Source organism: Oxyura jamaicensis, chromosome 2, assembly GCF_011077185.1.
Source record: "Oxyura jamaicensis isolate SHBP4307 breed ruddy duck chromosome 2, BPBGC_Ojam_1.0, whole genome shotgun sequence".
NCBI lineage: Eukaryota > Metazoa > Chordata > Aves > Anseriformes > Anatidae > Oxyura > Oxyura jamaicensis.
The window spans coordinates 15,962,597-15,983,318 of record NC_048894.1 but is presented as its reverse complement, the minus strand read 5'-3'; the positions used below and the strand labels follow the sequence as shown (position 1 = coordinate 15,983,318).

Here is a 20,722-nt window from a genome sequence, read left to right as displayed (position 1 = left end):
GCTGCAAAAAGGTTACACGGCCATTGGAAAGGCTGTGATTTTGGAGAGCAGGAACTTGCCAGTAGCTATGCTATGTGTTGCCTGGACAATGCCTTGGCAGAGTTTTTAGCGTTAAGAATTTGCACAACTAGACCAAATTAACTTTCCCTTCTGGTCAGGCATAAGTTTCTGTGCTGGGAGGGCGTGCACAAAATAAATGCACGCCGTGTTCTCTCTCGTGCTGCAAGCACGAGGGGCTCTGGGATGCGCCCCAGCAGCACCCTGCTGGTGTTACCCTCGCCTGCTTCTGGAAGTCATGGCCCGCATGCCAACTGTCGCGGGCTTCTTTGGGACTCTTCCTTGCCTCAGTGCTGGCCGCCCTCTCAGTCGTGGTTTGCATCCTGGCAGCTGCTCAGTTTGCACACTTTCATCATAGGTCCTAGCATTGCTGAATATTCCCCGCACAGGAGGGGGAGGTTACTCTGTGGAGCCTCAGAGCTCGTTCCTGGAAGGGGCAGACTTCACAGAGTGATCCGGAGAAATGATTTCCCTTCCCCATTGAAACCTTACTCTGAAAACTTTGTTTCAGAGGCGATTTTAATGAGCTTTGAAACCCACATCGCAGTTCTGAGGCCAGCTCTTTGTGTGTGCGTGTGGCTTTGCAATAATACCGCTTTGGGGATGAACTTCATGAGCCTTACAGCGCTGCTGTTCCCGTTCCCATCCTTCCTTCCTGCTCCCAGCAGCAAGCCTGCGCTGCTCCTCCTGGGCTGGCTCTTGTCTTTGTGCCTTTGCAAGCTGCCACATCTCCCTTTCTGGTGTCAGCAGCAGGTCGATGTTTGCTGTGCTACTGAGCCGAAGAAGCCCTCGGAGCTCCAGCGGGGAACGGGGAGCAGTGACAGAGGCATCAGCCTTGGTCTTCACGCTGGGGGTGCAAGGGGTGTGGAAATGTACAAAATGCATGCTCTCCACGTTTTTTTTTATCTACCTATAGTGGAGACGTGGATTTTCCCATATCACCTTCGCTGTGATTTGACAAATTAAAATATTTCAAATGGATCTCTGAAGTAGTATTTATTTGATGCTTTTGATTTGTTTTTTCCTTTTGTGTGTGTGTGTGTGGCTCCTTCACCACAGACTACTTTTTACAGTTGTGTGTTTAAAGGAATCTTTGTGCTTCGATCAGGGAAGATCGCAGCTGTCAGAGGCCAGAAGCTATCGCAGTTGTGTTGCATGGTTTGGCTCTGCTGGATCGTGACTGTGCATGGCTACCAGAACTATTCTCTGTTGGAAACTGCAGACCCTTTATTTGTTCACCAGACTGTAAAGATGTTATGAGAACATTTCTTAAAGACAGCAGGAGTTGGGTTTTGGAGTTAGGATAGTCATGGTGACAGTATGTCTCTTCTGTACTTGGAATAAATTAAGAGGGGAAATGCTGGGTGAGGAACGAGCTTCAGGGTAACTGTCGGCTCATTCTGCAGTTCCGTTCTACCTACGAGATAAGAGGTTTGGGGCAGCTTTGCTAAACTCAGGCCAAGTACTTTAAAGTTTACTAGAGAGCAATATGTGCTATTAACCTGCTGGCTTTGGCTTGTGATCATCAGCCAAGGCCCGCTTTTTCACCTAGTTTTGCAAGTGGGGATTTGCTTTGGCACAGAGGGGACGAGTGTCTTGTTTGAGCTGCATAATGCAAGCACCTGGCTGGGCACAGTCCTAGCAGTGGCCGGTGCCCAGCCTTGTTTGCAGCTGCCCAGTGGTGCCACCTGTGCATGTTTGGCAATGAGGGAGTTAGGACAACTCAGACAAACTCGGGTTTCTTACTGCACGGTAAGGGGTCTTGTCTCCCAGGACATCGTCTTCCAGACCATTATCTCCAGATTAACGTGAGGCTTCGTTTACAAAGGACCCCTGGGCTGGCTGCTGAAGGTGTTGCATTGCCCAAGCGTTGCAGAGAAGGCCGTGCTGTACTGTCCATACATTCTCCAGGGTAATTCATGTACACATTTTTGACCAAAATAAAAAAAGACGCTATCTTCTTTCATATCTTAGCTCTTTTAGATTGTACTTTTAGTAAGCGTGCTAAACTCTTTTTAGAACAAATTGAAGAATTTTGGTTTTAAAACATATATATATATATATGCTTGAATTCTCCCTATTCTGGTAGTAAATGCACTTCTGCCGTGCAGAGGGAAGACTGATGGTTGTGTTAAGCTCCAGATGTAGGAGAGTGTTCTGCATTACAGGTGGATAAAATCAATTTCAGAGCCATCTGGCAATGAGCAGAGCGCGACTGCTTGACTGCACTGAACATCACTTGGATAAACAAACCTCGATCACAGCTTTCATTTTGAATTGGTTATAGCACTGTCCTGAAAAGATTCTCATTAGTTCTTTTTTACATTATTGTCTGGTGGTCTTACCAAATTTGTACATAATTCTGGATTATTACATAATTCAGCTCTGAGATTTAGACTCAAAGCAAAGGCAGTATCTTCATATCAAAGTCCGTGTTGTTCAGAGATGTTCCAGCGTTAATTGTTAACAGGAGTGCCCTCCCCGTTGAGCTGTGCTAGTTGTTCAGGTGCAGTTTCTAGTGTCTCACAGCACTGATGGATTTGACTTAATAGATGTGGCATGGAAGACCCTTTATTCAGAAATCTGCTGCCAGAACTTACTTGGGATTGGATTATTTTTACAAATGTTACTTGACGTTTTCTCCAGCTTTAATTACAGCATCTATTTGATTCATTCTACTTAAATTGTACGTCCTAATGGATGGAAGGGGAAGAAAGCAAGCTTTCTTTGATCTTTGAGCACAAGATCTGATATCATTTCATGGCAACCTGAGTATCGTGTTACGTTTTTTGAATCCTTTTAATAGCTTCTGTATTGAGTGCTGTGGTTTCAGGTTATAAAAATATTAATAGAAAAATCAGGTTTTAATTGCTGTTCTGATTAAGCATGCATTTTTTTGTGTACCTGATTCCAAAGAACCACTATGATGTTCCAGTTGTTTTAGGCACCTGAGGGACTTGCTTCGTCTTGTCTATTGCCCTTGGTTCATTTTGCCTTATTTCTATTTCTTTCTTGTTTGGCGCTATCCATCTCCAAGACTCTGGGGAGGGGTTTTCAACTACAGCTATTGCACTTGTGTTCAAGCCTTCAGCCTTGTTCTGCAAGTTCTCAGTGAAGAGAGCTGTCTCAGGTGTCACTGAGGGAGCTGGGATGCTTTGAGGAGCTGCCGATCAGAAGACGATCACATCTCCGTAAGGGTTCAGCTCTCCAGCACGGCCTAACATCACCGTCACTGACAGATCGAGAGTCTCTCCTTGGGTGAACAGAAGTGCAGTAGGCTATGTGGATCCAGTATGCCCCTAAAGAAGTTATTTTGTTAGTTTTTCTGAAAATGTGTTTTTTTCTTAAATATAAATCCAATAATTTCACTAAGGAATTCTTACATTTAATTTCACTAATTAGCATAGTTTCTAGTCATTCTATCACAAGATGCTTAAACCCAGGAAATAAATCTAAACGCTATGGAAATGTTTTGGAATACATTGTCAAGAGATGATCTGAGTAGGCCAGGGCATGACCTACTTATTAATGACCATATGGCATTAATTGTGTCCTTCTGCCTTGTCTGAGAGAGCTAAATGTTTCATATTCCTTCCATTTCTGAATCTGGCCTTTCTAGAGACTGTGGCCACTTGTTACTGTTGTCTTTTGTAAGACGTTCAACTTTTTAGTTTGAATTTTATGCTCTGTTTCTGTCGTTAGTCTGTTCTCGGTTGTTTGTTTTTAGTTCTCTTTGGCCATGTGTTCCTCCCTAGCTTGCAATGAAGACCTCATCAGCAGACACTCAGCCCGTGTCCAGTTGATCCAGGTATTCCCAGCAGCCAAGCTATCTTGTGTTCTCTGGCATTTGGATAATGCGCTTCTGCATTTCGGGATGATTCATAATAACCTGATCAGGAGAGATTGTCTGGGGGGGTGGAAAAAGAGGAGGAAAAATGCTTTCTGAATTAGGTGGCCTCTTGCTAGCTTCAGGAGAGCTGCTTGAAAGCAGATGCACTTCTAAAGAGCTGCTGTTCTATTATGGGCCTCTCTCTCAAGAGCTGCACAGCTTTAATTCTCATTTAAAACTTTTTGGATTACTTGGCTGTTCCTGGTTTTGTCCAGATACATGAAGCAATTTTGCCTTTGCTGTGCTCACCGGATGAGTGATGCTGCTTCGGTGCAGAGCTGTAGTAATCACTAATCTAGCTTGGGCAGGAAATGCCAGTCCGCCTCTGCCAAACCCAGGTTTCATTCCTCTTTTGTAGAGATGTAGAAGGAGCATGTGGTAAGGCTTCTGCACAAAGCAGGTCTTACAGTATAGCTGAATATAACTGAAGATCACAGCCACCTTCCAGATTTTACAGTGTTCTCCACGTGATCTATCACATATCACACAGTTTAATGGAAATCTACTGCTGCAAATCTACTGTTCTTACCCTCTGAGTTTGATACTGACTGCCCAGTTCAAGTGAGGAGGCTTTTATTCAGCAATGACTTTAAACACAGATTGTCCTTCCCTCCCCTTCCCATTTTTCATTCAAATATGGCAATCCTGTACTTCCTACTTCTACTTTGGCTGGCCAGGCACCTGGAGTTGCCAGCAGTTCTAGCACTTCTCTGCTTTTTCTTGCCTTCCACCAAATCTTCTCCTTTACCAGTATTTGCCATATCTTCATTTTGGGCTGAAAGAAAGCACGGGTGTTTTGTTTGGTTTGTGCTCCACTCGATGATTGTGCTTGACCGGGGCGGTGGTGTGCGCGGAAATGCTGTGTTCCCTGGCAGAATAGCATCTTCCTTCCTGCTGCCAGCTAAACAAGATGTTCTGGGAGTACTGGAACCAACGCTGCCTTGCTTTCCTTCTGCTTTGTCCTGGAGCTCCTGCAGCTGCCTGTCTGCCTGGCGTCCAACAATGCAGGAGCTCTCCAGGGGCTTTTGGAGCTGAAGCACAAAATTCCGCTTTTTGCAGGATGGGGTGATTATGTTGCCTGAGAAGATGAATAAATAAATTCACGCAGTGCTTGTTGCTGGGATCACCTATACACAGTTGTCCAATTCCACTGAGATTGTGTTTTTTGGGGTGGGTGGGGAGGAGAATACAGCCATTTGCCTTTGCTTACCTGTCATGTGTTTGAAGCCAGCAACCCCAAAATTTCTGAGTTCAGAAGGTGGCAGAAGTTATGTGAATGATACTGCCTCCCAGGTTCGTTTTCCATAGGTAAGGCCTAATGAGAGTAAAAAAAAAAAAAGTCTCTTCCAGCCTAATTTGAAGAACTGGATGGTCAGAACTGTGCAGTTACTCCAGCTAGCACTGCCGGGGTCTCTTCTTAATTCTTGAGGTCTGGCAGTGGACGGCTGTTTCTATTGCCTGTTTTGTTCATGAGAGCACGTTCAAGCTGTAGGCATTGCTTGTGGTAAGATGGGCTTCCCCTGGTGAAACTGCTATCGGCTGCCTTGCTACCTGCTGCTCTCTGTGCCTGATGCAAGTCTGTCCCTCTGCAGTCCCGTGGGAAGCAGCTCTGACAACTGCCATTCCTCAGCATATGGTAAACTCAGCATACTTAGGACAGCAAATGCTTTGTATTTGGCAGTAAACATTATTCTGCAAATGGCTTTTGACTGACTGGATTAAATGGAAACTGAGCAGTTCCTCACTTAAGTTTTGCTCAAGATTTTGTTTACGTTTTGCTCAAGATCTTGTTTGTAAACCCTGTTAGAAATCAATGATGCACCTGGTTTTCAGCATTTCTGTACTCAAGTGCTGAGGGAGACGTGGAGTATGAACACTGGTAAAAGTTTATTTGTGTTGGAGGGAGAAAGGGAATGCATCCTGGCTTGGGGGAACAGATACTCTTACCTTAGTGCTGGGTATTAACGCTGGAACTTCAGGGTAGTTTGAATGCCATAGAATGAGGTTACAACGGGGAGGTAACACAGCTGCAAAATGAGTTGGAGGAATAAAAGAAAGTACACAAATCAGACTAAAGTTTGATTTGAAACAAAATCTTGAAAATATATTTATAGTGGGAATGAGTGGGCAGCTGGGTTTTCTTTTTTTTCTGAAGAGTGTAAGCACTGTAACCTCCAGCATAACGAAATTTGTCTTTTGAAGGAGAAAAAGAAAGCTCTTACTATGAGATCAAAACATGCAAATGTCTCTGAGTCTGAAGGAATGATTCTAAAAACTTACTCTGAGAACCTGGAGGACAATCTGATGAGCGTGTGTGGAAAGCTGTTCCCCAGGTTGACAGGAGTCACTGGATTACATGCTGATAAAATATCTGTGTTACTACTCAACAAGTGTAGGAACATCGTAGTTCGGTTTTGCAGCCCTTCCAGAAGGTGGCCAAAACACCTGATGTCCCTGCTTAAGGAGCAAAAAGAGACTGTAATGGAACCGCTTCTGATGTCCCATTTCAGTTGTATAGAAGCTTATTAAATAACGAAGCAGCCTTTAAATTAAAATTGTATTTTGCATTGGCTGAGACTGGCATTTATTTAATTACAGCTGTGCTCTAGTTCTAGGTCTTTCATGAGGAATTTTTGAAAGCTGAACGTGTTCTTGCTCAAATACGTAGCTGTGCATGGCAATTGCCATTAGACTTGAGTTTGCCTTTGTTAGGATATGAGGTCAAGATGGGCTGCTGTGTGACTGGGATCACCGGCAGCTCATTTACAGACATAAAAGAAAGCTTCTGTTTGCCAGGTGTATCTCGGGCAAAGCTGCTGGAGATGTTTGAACATGCAGTCAGTGAACCCCGTGCACGGGCTGCCGTGTGAAGACTTCAGGCTTCATCACTGGGACGCCCACGCTCAGACTGCCTACAACACATGGCAGCTAAAGAGCTTCGCTTTTTTAAAACTGGATTTTGGGGATGAACTAGTTTATGCAGCTGGCACTTGGCTTTTATTTTGGTGTGTCTGTTTGATAGGTGTTAGTATTGTACGTATTGATAAGGAAGGAATTCAAGCTGAAGATTAAGGAGTAGGTGTGCCGAGAAGGGTTTGAACACTCTGATTTGCCCCCTGACCTGATGACTGAAGTTCTAACCCCAGGGTATGTTTCTGGCCACTGTGTCCGTCCCACAGCACTCTGCCAGAAGAGGTTCCCACCCCTGTTAGCTGCAGACCCACACGTGTCAGAGGTAACTCTTGGTACGAGTGCACACCGCGAGTGCGTGCGGCTCTGATTTATGACTGAGCTCTGGCAGAGCAGAGCTACCCGAGTGCGGGTTGGATAGCATTGACTGATTTATGCTCAGATAGCATAAATTCAGAGCTCTTGGGCCTGCCAGTTGGCCAGTACATGAGGTGAGCGTTTTACAGCACAGAATCTCAGCCTTGCAGTTCAGAGTGAAAACAGCAGTTGATTCCTGGGCTTGCTGTAAATCTGATTTTATTATTTTTTTGTTTGTTTGTGTTGCACTATTGTGTTTTTCCTGCCCCCCCCTTTTTTTTTTAGCCCATAGGTAGGAAAATTCCCTTGAACTTAAATGAAATTCAAAGACAATGTAAACAGTTAACTTTTGCATTCGTTGAGGTTCCTGCCCTTCTTCATCCAGCCTAGTGGGTTACCCATCTGAGAGGGAAATGCCTTCCTGCAGCGTGGCCAGCTTCTCAGAAGGTTATTAGCAACCTACACATAACCTCATCCTTATCATTTCAAGTAAAACAAGGCTATCTAAAATTTAATTAAAAAACAAAGTAGAACAGAAGTTGAATTTACCCTGTATGTTGCAGTCCTTTGTATATGTTTCAGAAAATGCACTTCTCCACTGTTGGCTAGCTAATGAACTGATCATCTGCCCGAAGTGTGGAGGTTATGAATTTGTATGAAGATGGTGAAAAGCAAGAGCGCGCACCTCTGCGCGGGGCCGGGGTGAGCTGCAGTTTCTCAAGAGCCTGAAGTTCTGCTCTCCTTCACATGCCTTACCCAGCAGTGCGGTGGGAGGAGAGGAGCTCTTGCCAGGAATGATAAGGCCTCCAGGTGGTGATCACGGTAAACACGCTGTGAGAATCTCAGCCCTGCTTTCCCAGGCGTTGTGTGAGGCAAGTAGGATGTGCTTCTGTCGCTTGTACGGCTGGGAGCTTCTTGCCTCTAGCAGCTAAATGACATGCAGAGTAATCCAACTGTGGCTCTTCCAGTGCTGCTGGTGTTCTGGCTTATGGTACTTGCTTCTGTTTTCAAAACAGAATTTGTCAGCAGAGACGGACTACTTCGCTCTGGAAGTGTAAATCTTATCACAGGAGCTTGTTGTGCTGTAATAAACACACGCAAATTTACCTTCCAACAAAAGCTGCATATCTAGTGTCTTTTTTTCTTATTGTTTATTCAATAGACTGCCTAACAGCAAGGATGCCTTCTGAACAGATTTATGCAAAACTGGCAAATTGAGTGGTAATAGCATTGCTTCCATGAAATTCAGGCTATTGTCTTCCACATACGGCATTCATGACTCTTTTACTGACTAACGAGGCTGCTGTTGGCTACAGTGAATAACACTAAGATTTCTCTGATATTAGACTTGAGCTTTAACTTCAGACAAGTACCTTAAAACATAAGAACCAAAGTCCATAAACTATAAGCAGCATAAGCTTTTTAATAGCAGAATCAGTTAGCAAGGAACTAAGCAAATCCCGCAGGACTAGACAGTCTCTGCCATAATTGTGCAGTCCACCAAGTGAGTAAAATTTCCAAAGCTTAGCTCATAAATAAGACGATAGTTTACTCTGTGACTTGTGATGTGATTTCTTTAAACAAACAAAGAAACTAAAGGCTCCAGAGGTTACTTAATGTTTTGCAGATGGGTTGATGGCTGCTACTTAATTGTTTAAAGCATGTATAAGGAGATGCATTGCAGTAATAGAAAGAATGCCTAGTAATGAAGCTCATTATTAGATATGTGCTGAATTTCTTTACTGGTATAGCTGTTTCCAACAGGTCACCTTTCTCATTTTCTGTCTACCATAACCTCTAAGTGTTGAGTCAGGTTTTCACTGCTTACTCTGCTGGATAATATATGTTGCTAAATACATTCTGTCTGCTGCATTCAAATTGTGCTAATAAACTGAACACTTGCTATGATGCTTCTTGTCCTGGTTTGGTACCATTAACATGTGTCTGTTCTAATCCCACACGTCCGGTCTTACTATTTTGCCTAAAACAGTTGTGTCAATAGAAGAACTGGGAAATAAATGACACTTAACACCAGGCTGAGGAAGAAATGCTTCCCAGAACAGAAGACCAATTCTATGCCTGTTCCTTCCTACCTCCCTTGTACTGCAGCTTCCTGCAAAACAGAGGCTTGGCCTGGAGCCTCCTGCCTCAGCAAGGGTTCCTCTGAAAACTTTATTTTATTTCTGTAATTGTCTGACTCTGAGTCCTTGGAGAACCTCAACAGCTGGGTGATGGGAGCCACAGGCTTCTCCCAGATAGGTATTCTGTGAAGCAATTCCCTTCCCTAGATGTAGCATCTAAAAATTTGTTCCAGACAGTTACATTTTAACCTTTGTTCTTTTCATCCTAGCCTCTCAGTAACTGGGCAGGTTTGAATCTCAGATGATGAACCAGAAGCTGCAATATGGTACCATGCCCTCATCCACATGTACCAGCGTTCTTCTCTGCACCAGCTCTGCTTTTCTGACCTTGCACCGAGTCATTTGTGTGTTCAACATGTAAGGAAGGAATTGAATTATTTTTATGGTTGCTGGTCTGAAATGAGTCAGCGCAGGGCCAAACAAGTTGTGGAGCAGGGAAGGGACAAGCTCAGCAGCCAGGGAGAGGACAGAGGATCTGGCAGCCAGCAGCCGGCTGAGATTGCTGCAGAGCCACACACCAACCCCAGGGGCTTCTCCAAGGTCACACGAGCTTCTGCCAGCAAGAAACTGAAACCATCTCTCTCGTGTCGTAGGGTGCTGGCTGCTGATCTGTGACATGCACTAACTGGTAGAAAGTGGCTTTAGTTGACTTGAATATATTGTTTGCTTGCAGGTACTGATGTATGGTATGAATTCATAGGGGCTTTCTAGTGTATGCCAAAATCTAAATGTACTGATCATGTAGGTTTCTGCATGTAGGCTGTGTGCATTTGGTGAGGAATGCAGAGTTGACTTCAGGTCACCTTCCCTTGGAAATGTGGTGGTTCGGTAGACAGCGCTGTGCCAGCTACAGCCCCTTTGTGTTTGAGGGCTACTGCCTCGATAGCCCAGGAAGTAGCGCGTGGTGTTACACTGCCAGTTCGGGAAAAACTGAGTCAGCGCACAATTGCCTGATAACTCATGCAACCTGCAGCGTGGCACTTTATCAATTGCCTGAAATAACATTTAGCATGGAATATTTCACTGGTCTGGGACACACAAGTGTCTTACCAGATACCACAGCTTGAGCTGTGGTCCTTAGGATGATCGCAGTGCTGAATATAAGGGTCCGAGGGCAGAGCTTAGGTAATGTGTTGTGGCATCAGCTTCTGTGCCATCCTTTTGTTTGGGTTTATTTAGGAAGGAATAAAATAGGAAACTTGAGTGAAGAGTGTAGAGCTCTTTGCTGGCTATGAAGTTGTCTGCTTCACTCCCGTGTTTTTACAGTTTCTCTAGAAAAATGGGTAGCCATAAAAAAATAATTCTGGACATGATTAGTATATTGTAGAGTGTGTCAATATGTATTTACTTCTATTTCTGGAAACCAAAGAATGCTTGTGCCAGTTCAAAAAAAAAAAAAAAGGAAGAAAAAAGTCCGGCTTCTCCAATAATGTCTTTAGCAACCCAACATATTGTCCAATGTTTGTCTAGGAACAAATGCATCATATGTGGATTTTTATGTAGGAGGATTTTTAGCCTGTAATGGTTGGGTGTCAGCCATGAGGTTCATGTGACATGACAAATGTGGAACATCTGTGTACTGATGCACACCACTGTTCTAAAAGTCATTCCATCGCCACATGCGTTGAATTAAATACAAGAATTTAGGGCAGAAATAGTTGGAAGAACACATTCTGTCAAATACAATGGCCAGGATCTGTTGTGCAAGCCATCGGAATTCAATTATGCCCTTCTCCAGGCACTTCTTTTGCAGAGGTCTGCCTGATGTGCTCAGTGTTTTAGCCATTGTCCCCCTTGGACTGGGAGGAGCAGTGCTGTGCTTTCCTGGTCAGTGGCAGAGCATTTGGTGGGTAGAAATGGCAGTTCAGCATAAGTGACTTCTTGTTACAGCTCCGTTTCTGAGTGATGCGTTGACTGTATGGGAGGTAAGTAGCTGGCCAAGCTGGCACGCTTGAATTGGAAATGAAGTGTGGCTGAGTGACTTAGACCAGGATCTCTCGTATTAAAACATCATCTTACACATAACTCAGCCCGAAATGACCTTACTTGGTGGCCGACATCCTTGGAAATCCTGAGTCCTACTGTTTTGACTCCGTGCTATAACTGGGGTATGAGCATTTGGCTGTAAAAGGGCTGTGGCATAGAAGAGCAAAGCGGTTCTGGCAGGTGGGGTTTGTCCTTTGCAGTTCTGGACCAGCGGCCAGGAATCTCATTTCTTCTGGGCTGTTTGGTGGGTTGCATGAGGGTGCTGTGCTTCATTACGATCTGTGTACTTGGTGTTAGGTCTGACGAGAGGCTGCCAGGTTAGACCGCAGGATACAGCGCATCGAAACCCAATCTAGGATGGATGCAGGGGGCTGCTCTGGGGGCTGCGTCCCTTGCTGGGGCAGCAAGGGGCTCGCTGTGGTGTACAAGGCAGGTGTTGTAGATGCCAACGGTTGTCTTCCTAGTTGCATACATGTATTTCAGAAGTAGTTTTTAACCTTAGATGTTTAGGTTTAAACATATAACTGAATAATTGTGTTGGTTTTTGTTTGTTTGTTTTTAACACAAAACTGTTCTTTTAGGTGTTGTCATTACAGATAAAGATTTATTGTACTCACAACTAAAAAACAGCCTTAAAAAATCAATCTTTACTTTCTAGGTTGCTTTCACAGACTTGGATAGGGAAACACAAAGATGAAGGACCTCCTCTAGTTGATCTGAACTTAGTTTCAAACAACTGTCTTGAAGATGATTTCCAAATACTTCCTTCGTACATTGAAATTGCGATGGCTGTTTTCATGCTGTGCTGAAATCTTTTTGAACTTGATATTTCCCAAGCTTTTAATGTCTTGCTCTAAAGAGATTTCAGCATACAAGAGCTTGCCCTCTAGAGTGCTTTTGAAAGCTCTTGTTCCAACATAGCCCTGTATGCCTGAATTTTAGAGGCCGTGTGTACAGAAATGGGAACACTCGGACACTTTGAAAATGTCACTTCTCTTGGAGGCTGTTTCTGAACGACACCCTGCTTTTACGGGAGGGTGAGTTAAATTGAATATCTCTGGGACTTGTTGTGCAAAGCCTTCTGGACAGGTGCTTAGGGCTTATACCAGAAATGGTATAAAAGCCCTGAATAATTTGCGCATCCATTTTAATTGTCCTGTTCAGCAATGCTGTCTTAACATTTGCTCCACCTCTATTAAGTAGTTTTTGTAATAGAACTATGGTTAGCTCATAATGAAATGCTGACATTTCAACTGTTAAAGCTGGCAGGGGGAAGTGTTTCTGTTCAGGTTTTAAGTTAACAGTTTGGCAATTAACTTAATGCTTTTTTTTTTTTTTTTTCAAGAGCTGTTGGTCAAAACCAACCAGCCACTCTCCCACCTTGGTCTGCCTGGGGCAGCTCTGGGTGCTCTGGCTGGTCCTTCGTGAATGAGGACCCACGTGGATTTTTGTATTCTCTATTTCCAGCAGACTTCTTGCCCTGAGTGTTAGCTACCGTGAGTACCTCTGAGCCAACAGCTCTTTCCACATGCCATCTGAGAGCCTGATACAGAACCTGGGCTGATCTAATCGTGCTGCTCAGGTACAGAGCTTGCCCGAGACGAGTGTTTATATTTGAGATGTTTTTTAACTGAGTTTTGTAAAAGTTTAGTTAGGAAACAATTCTGTACATCCAGAATATTTAGATGTTAAATTAAGCTGGTGTTCAAATTACCTAAATACAGCTTTGTTACAAAGTACTTTATGTAAACACAGCACAAGCCTCACATTCCTTAAAAGAATTTAAGTTTTGTACCTTCTTTTACCAGTGCTACAGTTTTCTTAAACAATTGAGAATAATCCTGCTGGCACCATCTGACTGAAGTGTGTTTTATTTCACGGAAGTGTCCTCCAGAGCGTTGGGAAAATAACTTGATAATGTTTCCTAAGGCTTTGAAGAGACTTCTGATGTTTTGAGTCTTTATTACACTAGAGGTCAGTGTATGACGGCAGCTTGTGAGATGGTGTAGAGTTTCTTGCAGAATCCTATTTCATCAAATTTGAAACCAGATTCGAAGAGAAACTGTAGCCTACAACTATGGAAAAAAACTTCACATTAACATGTCTTATGACTTTCTTGGCTAAAGGGCTTCTTTGAGCTTCCTGCTTTTATTTCTCCTAGCTTGAGAAGTATTTGGCACGTATCAATAATAGTGCTTTAATGTGGTAAGGATGAATGTGCACGCTTGATCATTCCAACATGCACCTCAAACATTTATGTTGCATTGCAGTAACGTGACTTACAGGTTCGAATGATATATTTCCATAAGCTATGCTAGTTTTAGGAGTCATTTGTCACTCTTGCACTGTATAAACCTACTGTTGGTGTGGTGAGAGAGTTGTATCTGTACCAATTCTGCTTTGGGTAGCTCTCAACTGGATAAATGGGTAACTTTGGGGTGAGTGGTTCCAGTTTTGGGTGTTAAGGAAGCAGAGTCATGCATGTTTCTATCACAGGACTTGCAGAGATTGGCTCCTCAGCAGGTCTTCCTCAGTAATGCAGGAAAACGATTTCTTTCAACATCTGGAATGTGCAAAAGCAGATTGTTGCTGAAAACATCATTGGCCAGGGGGACTAAACCAGATGGTCAAGTACAACGGTGTTAAGTAAGGTCAGAGGGAAGAGAAATTCTCTGAAGGAGAGTCCTGGTTGGAGCAGATCCCTGTGTGTGCATCAATGATAATTTAAGTGAGAGGACAGAATGGAAGAAATAACAGTAGGGTGGGTTTGAGCTCTTAAGTGTGTTTTCTAAGATAATTGGGTACAAACAGAAATGTCTGTATCCTGTTGTTCTTGCATCGGGTTCTTCCTTGCCCATTTTTCTTGTTCTCCAGTCATTTAGGACCAATATAGGGGGTGAGTGCAGACAGAGCTGAATTTTGCTGTTCTTAAGAGATTTTTTCTGTTTGAGAGACCCAGACCCTTGAACATCTTTGTAACCTTTCTTCTTGGTGGGGTGGGGGCAAGGGGATGCTGTAAAAGCATAACCATCAGTTTGAAAATCTTCTTTGCACTCGGCTGCTGCCTGGTATGTTTTGTTACGTGCTTCTGAAGCACGAAGAAGAATGGCATCTCAGCTCAGACAGTGTGGAGGAGGTGTGAGGCTCTGTTTTAATTGGGCTCCCTCTGAGGATTCCTTGCTTTACAGGGAATTTGCTGACTCCCCTGCCTCTTCCCTGTTTTTTTCCAGCCTGGATTTTCCTACTCTCTGTGAGAAACGAAGCTGTAACAAGGCTTTGCAGAATGGTAACTTATCAAAACATCTTTAAGAAGTTTTGTGTTCTCAGACGTAATTGGATGGCGTTTGAAGAGATTGTGAAGAGGAAGGCTTTGCAGAACAATGTGATACAAGTCGATAATTAAAACACCCTAGAAAATTCTTTCCTTTTCCTGTCCTTTTTGACATTGGAGGGATGCAGAGAAAAAGTTTATCTTGTGAAAACAAACAGCATAAACTCCACAAGCCCTTCAAAGTCCTTCTGAGGAATGGAGCAGGCCTGATTATAAGCAATTGATTAGGAAATTCTCACTTCTTTGATGAAATAGATCTGCATTTAGGGCTATCAAGAAAATTTGCTTTATATATCTATATATATATATAATCATGGAATGGTTTGGGTTGGAAGGGACCGTAAAGCCCACCCAGTTCCAACCCACTGCCATGGGCAGGGACACCTCCCACTAGACCAAGCTCAATGTGTTCCAGTTCATGAAGTACAGAGACAGTGAGACATTATTTAAACCTGGTATTAAAAGAGTGCACTGGAATTAATGCTTATGCTTCAGACACTCACCTGAAATTTCTACCCTTAATTTGTTTCCGTAAAACTCTTTAAAGTCCATTTTGCATGTAAGAACTCCAGAACTAGGAGGCTCTTTAAAGGAGAGAAGCTGTCCTATCTGTCATGTAGCCACCCTATAGGTAACTCGATGGGTCACTGTGGATTCCTACAGAGCAAGTATAGCTCTGTCTGCTGTGTACAAAGTGGCACCATTTCCTGGTTTGGCTTTTGGGTGATAAATCCAAGCAAATATTGTTGTTATCTACATCCTGGATAATCTTTGTCTAGAAAAACTGGAAGTTTGACTCTCATTCTTGGTCAAAAATGATGTGTCTTTGTGGCTAAGGAAGCAGTTAGCCACGAGCCCATCTTCCTAAGTCCTCATATCCAACATCCAAATAATGAGTTGGTGTCTGTCTTTTCTTCATAATGTACTGTCTAATCCCAGGAGCCATCAAGCATGTAACAAAGCAGAGCCCTTCAGAAAGGGAAAATTAGTATTTGGAGTGCCTTTTCCTGCTTTTGTTCTAAGCTCTCACAATGCAGAAGTTGTCAGATAAGTGGTTCGAGTGACCCGCCAGACACTTCTCGGACGAACTGGACAGAGTACAGAAAACTGCAGCCAAGGTCAGGCTTTAAAAGGTTGGAATTCAATTTCCAGCTCTCACATTTTGATTGCAATCTGAAATGTTCACTGATAGGTGCTCTGTGTTTCTTGGGGCTTGTGCCAGCCTCATTGTCATTGTCTGTTCGTGCCAAAACTTCTTGTAAGACTTCTGACGCTAAGAGGGATTCATAGAATATAGTGACATAGGCAAACATGAAAAATAATAAATAAATAAAAACACCCACCCTAAATCTGTCAAGATAGTTCAGCTCACAGCGGATGTTCAAGGTCCCTTTGCAAGGACAGACTTTATCAGGCCTCAGAGATACAGGCCTTCAAAACTGCAGTGCTGCTCTTTTCTCGGTTTTGTTCCAATACACAAAGGTAGCATTTGCCAAATCAGAAGAAATAATGAAATACACCAGGGGAGCAGTGGTAGCACAGACTAGGTTTAATACATTCTGTGCATTATAAATGTCATCTCTTCCTACCTCATGATGATTTCCAGGAAACCCTTGAAGTAGTTGACCGAAGCTATTACTGCTTTTCAAACCCGTGGCTTGTCAGCAAGCCTCTGCCATTCTTTCACCTCAGAGGAACGTTCCTCGGAAAGCTGGAGATGGGCAAACAATGGGTTGTGGCTTACCATATTCAAGGAACTTTAGATTGGTTTCCTATCTGAAATACAAAGATAAATGTGGGTAGGCCGTAAAAACTTGAATGGTTAACGTGTGTGAACAGCTGCGTGACATTTTGGGGTGGGCTGAATTGTTCCCTTAAATGTTCCCGTATACTCTAAGGTAGTCTATGTCTGGGGTTTTGTTTGCCTCCTAAACTCAGATATTTTCCAAACTCGAGCAAAATTCCTGTGTTGTCTGTCTTTCTGTCTTTTCAATGAATTATTTGTGCTGTGACCTCTTTCCTAGATGCTGTTCTCAGTGTCTGACATGTTCAGCAGCTGCAGTGGAGGCAGAGCAGCGATCTGCCTGCTCTTAGCAGTTGTTGCTCTGGTTGCCCAGGATATCATGATGTCATCTGGTGCCTCCTATTAGATTAAAAAGGAAGTTTAGTGAAGCAACTGTGAAAGTGAAAGACATGAGCAGTGTATTTGCCACCTAAAAATACCACACAGGTGAGCTGAACCTCACCCTGCAAGAGTGGAAATACATTTTTTTGCAGCCGGTTGTTGGAAGGGGGAGACAATACTTTCTTTAACAGCAGGTACTAGTTCATGGACATCGGGTGTCTGCTTCGGATCCCTGTTCACTTCCCTGTGGGAAAAAACAGCTGCATCCATGGTAGAGAATACAGTAGCAAGCCTTGAGTAGCTGTTTACTATGGGTTTATGAGTTCAAGGGGTTGGCATCCTTAAGGACCATGTAGTGCCAGGATAATTAATCTAGGTTGAAACAACCTGAATTGAACGTTTCATCAACATCAATCACCACACCTGGGCTAGGTCACCCTGTGGGAAAGCAATTCGTGTTACAGGCAGACCTGGAGATAGTTTATTATGGCTCTTCCAGCTGCATCCATTCATGTTTAAAACTGGATTTTAAAGAGTAGTCTTCTGGTAGATGTGCGGTGGTCTTGTCATCTTCAGTGCCGCATGACCTTACTGAAAGGTGTAATGCAGACTGTTTTCTGTGAGGTTAAGTAAAAGCTCAGTTTTTAAACAGTTAGCTCAAGAACATGTCTTGTTAAAGGCTCTGACTTCAGTAACTGAAGGGTCAGGTTCCTTGAGGTTCCTACTAAACTTGCAAAACCTCTCTTTCCATGTGAATGTATCTACAGCATGTCAATAGATAGGCTCTGAAAAGTGCTGTTGCATGTAGTGGCGATCTTCTCTATATGAATGGATGCGGTTGCTGTATACTCTAAATCGCTCTCTTCCATCTAGTCAATCCTTTGTCCAACTGCCTAGTATTTCTAAAGTTGTTTTCGTACCCTGGGATGTGCATTTGTGGTTCTTACCCTTACTTTTTTGTTTATTTCTTGTAGGAGGAGGACTGCCTTTTGGATTGTGAGCCACCTGGACATGGTAATGCAGGTGTACCTTGAGAGTCAGACCTGGATGACGGGGATTTAAGGTGAGTGTGTGCCTAGGAATGTGTGCAGATCTGAACCATGGGCTATATTTTGTTGTTGTTTTGTCTTTTTTTTTTTTTTTCTGGACTTTGTACAAAACATTTAAAGCAGAATCCATCTATACCTCCTTGTGTATGTGTAGAAGAAATGTTATTCAATGTGAAAATGGCAAGAGGTGTTCCCCAAACTTCACCTCAGCATGCAGTGAGAGCCAGCAGGCCTCTGCAATGGAGCCCTTCTTCCAGCCCTTCTGTCGCTCCCTCTTCCAATTGTTGCATGTTAAAATAAGTAGCCATTCTAATGGTAATTCGTTGAAATATAACATTTTAATTAGTTACAGGTTTATAGTCTCCCATTTAGGCTGTACAGTCTTCATTTTTCAGATTTTTGTGGATATATTTGCAACTTAGACTAAATTCAGTTATTTTGGTTCTTGCCTGTTAAGATGCTTGAATCTGGCCCTACCACATGTGGCCTTATGGCTCTATGTCGTTTACTCTGATCTAAATAACTTTCTAGATTCTTCTGTAATGAGCAAAATTGTCTAGTACACGTTGTCCAGTCTTACAGAGCAGGCTGCAGCTGTGTGACCTGAGTGTATAGTGTTAGACATCAAAGCTCTGCTCTATGAAGGTGACCGGCAGAGCACTTTGATGTCAGCCTCGTTTAGTATCCTTGTCATGCTCAGAGCTATGCTTTTGAGTCCTTCCTGCTTTGTAACTCTCAGGAATTGATTCTTTTTGAAAGGTAAAATTATAAATAGGCTCATGCTGTCATTGTATTTGGAAACAAACGGTGGGGTGACACAATCAGAGAATCCTTCTCCTCCACCTTCAGCTGTTGTTTCCCCCTTACTGGAGAGAAATGTTTCTTCACCTGTAGCACCTTTAAAAAAGGACAGCTATTTGGGGAACTCAAATAAAACCAACACAGAATGTAAATGCAATGTATTTTGTTTGCACATCACCCTGGAAGTATAAAGTTATTGGTACAAATCATTTTAAGAACATTTCAACTCCTTCTGTTATTTGAAAGCTTGAAGTACTGTTTAATCCAGCTGTATCTTTCACATATTCTACACTTGTTTTCCCTACAGAAAGTGGTAAAGCATTTTCCCACACAAACCGAGAAAAAAAGGGACCTTTTTTATTTTTTTAATTTATTGTGTGTGTGTGTGTCTGTCAGGTTCCGTCACTCCCATAAGGACAACTCCCACCACTTGTATAGTGCATGGGATTAATCTTACTCTGAGAATTATGTAGTTTCTGTGAGCGGTGAGTTGTGATTTTTTAGAGATGATCAGGATCTCGCTATTTTGTATCAGCAAAATAAGGGATAGAAGGTCTTTTCCTAGCTTCCGAACGCTGAGAGAACATGCTGTAAAGAGTGGAAGTTTGAATAAAAGCCGTGGTTTTTTTTTGTTGTTGTTGTCATTTTTGTTTTTTTAAGATGTTGAGGAGGAGTGGGGACATGCTCAGTATACTCTCACACATGCTAGGCAGCTTGAAAAGTTGGAAGGAGGTGAAGTAGAAAAGTGAAACTTGACCAAGATTTTGACCAAGATTTGAAAAACAAAACAAAACACTGGTTTTGCATGGTCATGAAAAAAGGTATTGAATCTTGACAATTCTGAATAAAAGTATTTGTGTAAAGTCTTCTTCAAAAATGTTTAGAACAAACATATTTACATCTGTTATTAGCTGTATGCTTTCTGAAAGTGAGCAGAAGTAGCCTGTTGAAGCAGTAATGCCAGGCTGTACCTCACAATCTCTTACTGACCTAGAACTTCTTTTTAATCTTCTTTCTGATTTGAGAATACTTTGTCTGAACTTTTGTGATTTACTGCTGCAGAGCAGGAGTGTTGGACTTCTTGCAAAAGCCAAGCATACAAGGAATATCATCCTCTTGAGAGTGATTTGCTCTTGTACAGCGTATGCTAGTGTTTTCTTGAAATGTGTGTGTTTGGTGACTGGAGCATTTTCTGGCAGTTTGTGGTAGTGATTACTGCTCATGCTCAGTTTGCCTGAGGATGAACGTGTTAGTGTTGGGTTAGCTTGGTACCTAGTGCAGGGTGTGGGGTTCTCACTCTTTGTTTTCTGCCTTGTTGGTAAGGACTGGTTTTTGGTTATCTTCTGCAGAGATCCCCTCAGGCTTTGGCACTGCACAACTTGAAGTGCAATACTCAAAACTTTGATTTTTTTTTTCTTTAAATCTTATTTGTTGTTGGTTGTTTGTCCAGATTGTTTGAATTTTTAATAAAGATGATGCCAAGTAAAAAAGCATGGGGTAGGTAGAGAGTGCAAAAGCATCTCCCATACTGCTGCTTCCCTCTTCAAATGGATGGCTACTGGTAAGGAAGTAAGCTATGCCCTGCATCATCCCCAGAAGTTTAACATGCATCTCTGCACATGGCTTGGGTTGCTGCCAAATGCCCTTAGCTATTGATTATGGTCAACGAAATAGCATCTTGGCAGTTTGAGAGTTGTAGACTCTGGATGAAACCACCAGTTCGTTCTGTTTAACAGCCCTTCTGAAAGCAAAAACCTTGTAGGAAGTATCTGAGGAGCGCTCTGTCCACCTGGGACGCTGCTTCCTGATCTCCATTCACTGAAAACTTTTGCTTTTGTTTCTAGAATCTGAATTACCCCTGCCTCTTTCCAATGCTTTTGTTGCTGCATCCTACTGAAAATGTCAGAAATTTTTGTTTTTAGGAATATTTTGTTTCCCTCAAACTGCAATGACTCAGGACTGTTGGTGTGAAGTCATGCGCAGCAAGAGAAGGCCAAGAAATCTGAGAAGTGATGACATATTTATACTGCTTCTTCTAATTTCTTTGAACTGTGGATTCTAACTTCATTAGTGCCT

At 42.9% G+C, this 20,722-nt stretch overlaps 1 protein-coding gene across 2 annotated transcripts in view; it reads left to right on the top strand.

Annotated features, from left to right (window-relative positions):
- Positions 1 to 20,722, top strand: part of SVIL (supervillin) — a 137,694-nt gene that overhangs the window by 11,234 nt on the left and 105,738 nt on the right. For both annotated transcript variants that reach the window (XM_035318898.1, XM_035318896.1), the window contains exon 2: positions 17,771 to 17,859. The gene's annotated coding sequence lies outside the window, so the exon portion shown is untranslated. The remainder of the gene's footprint in view (positions 1 to 17,770; positions 17,860 to 20,722) is intronic.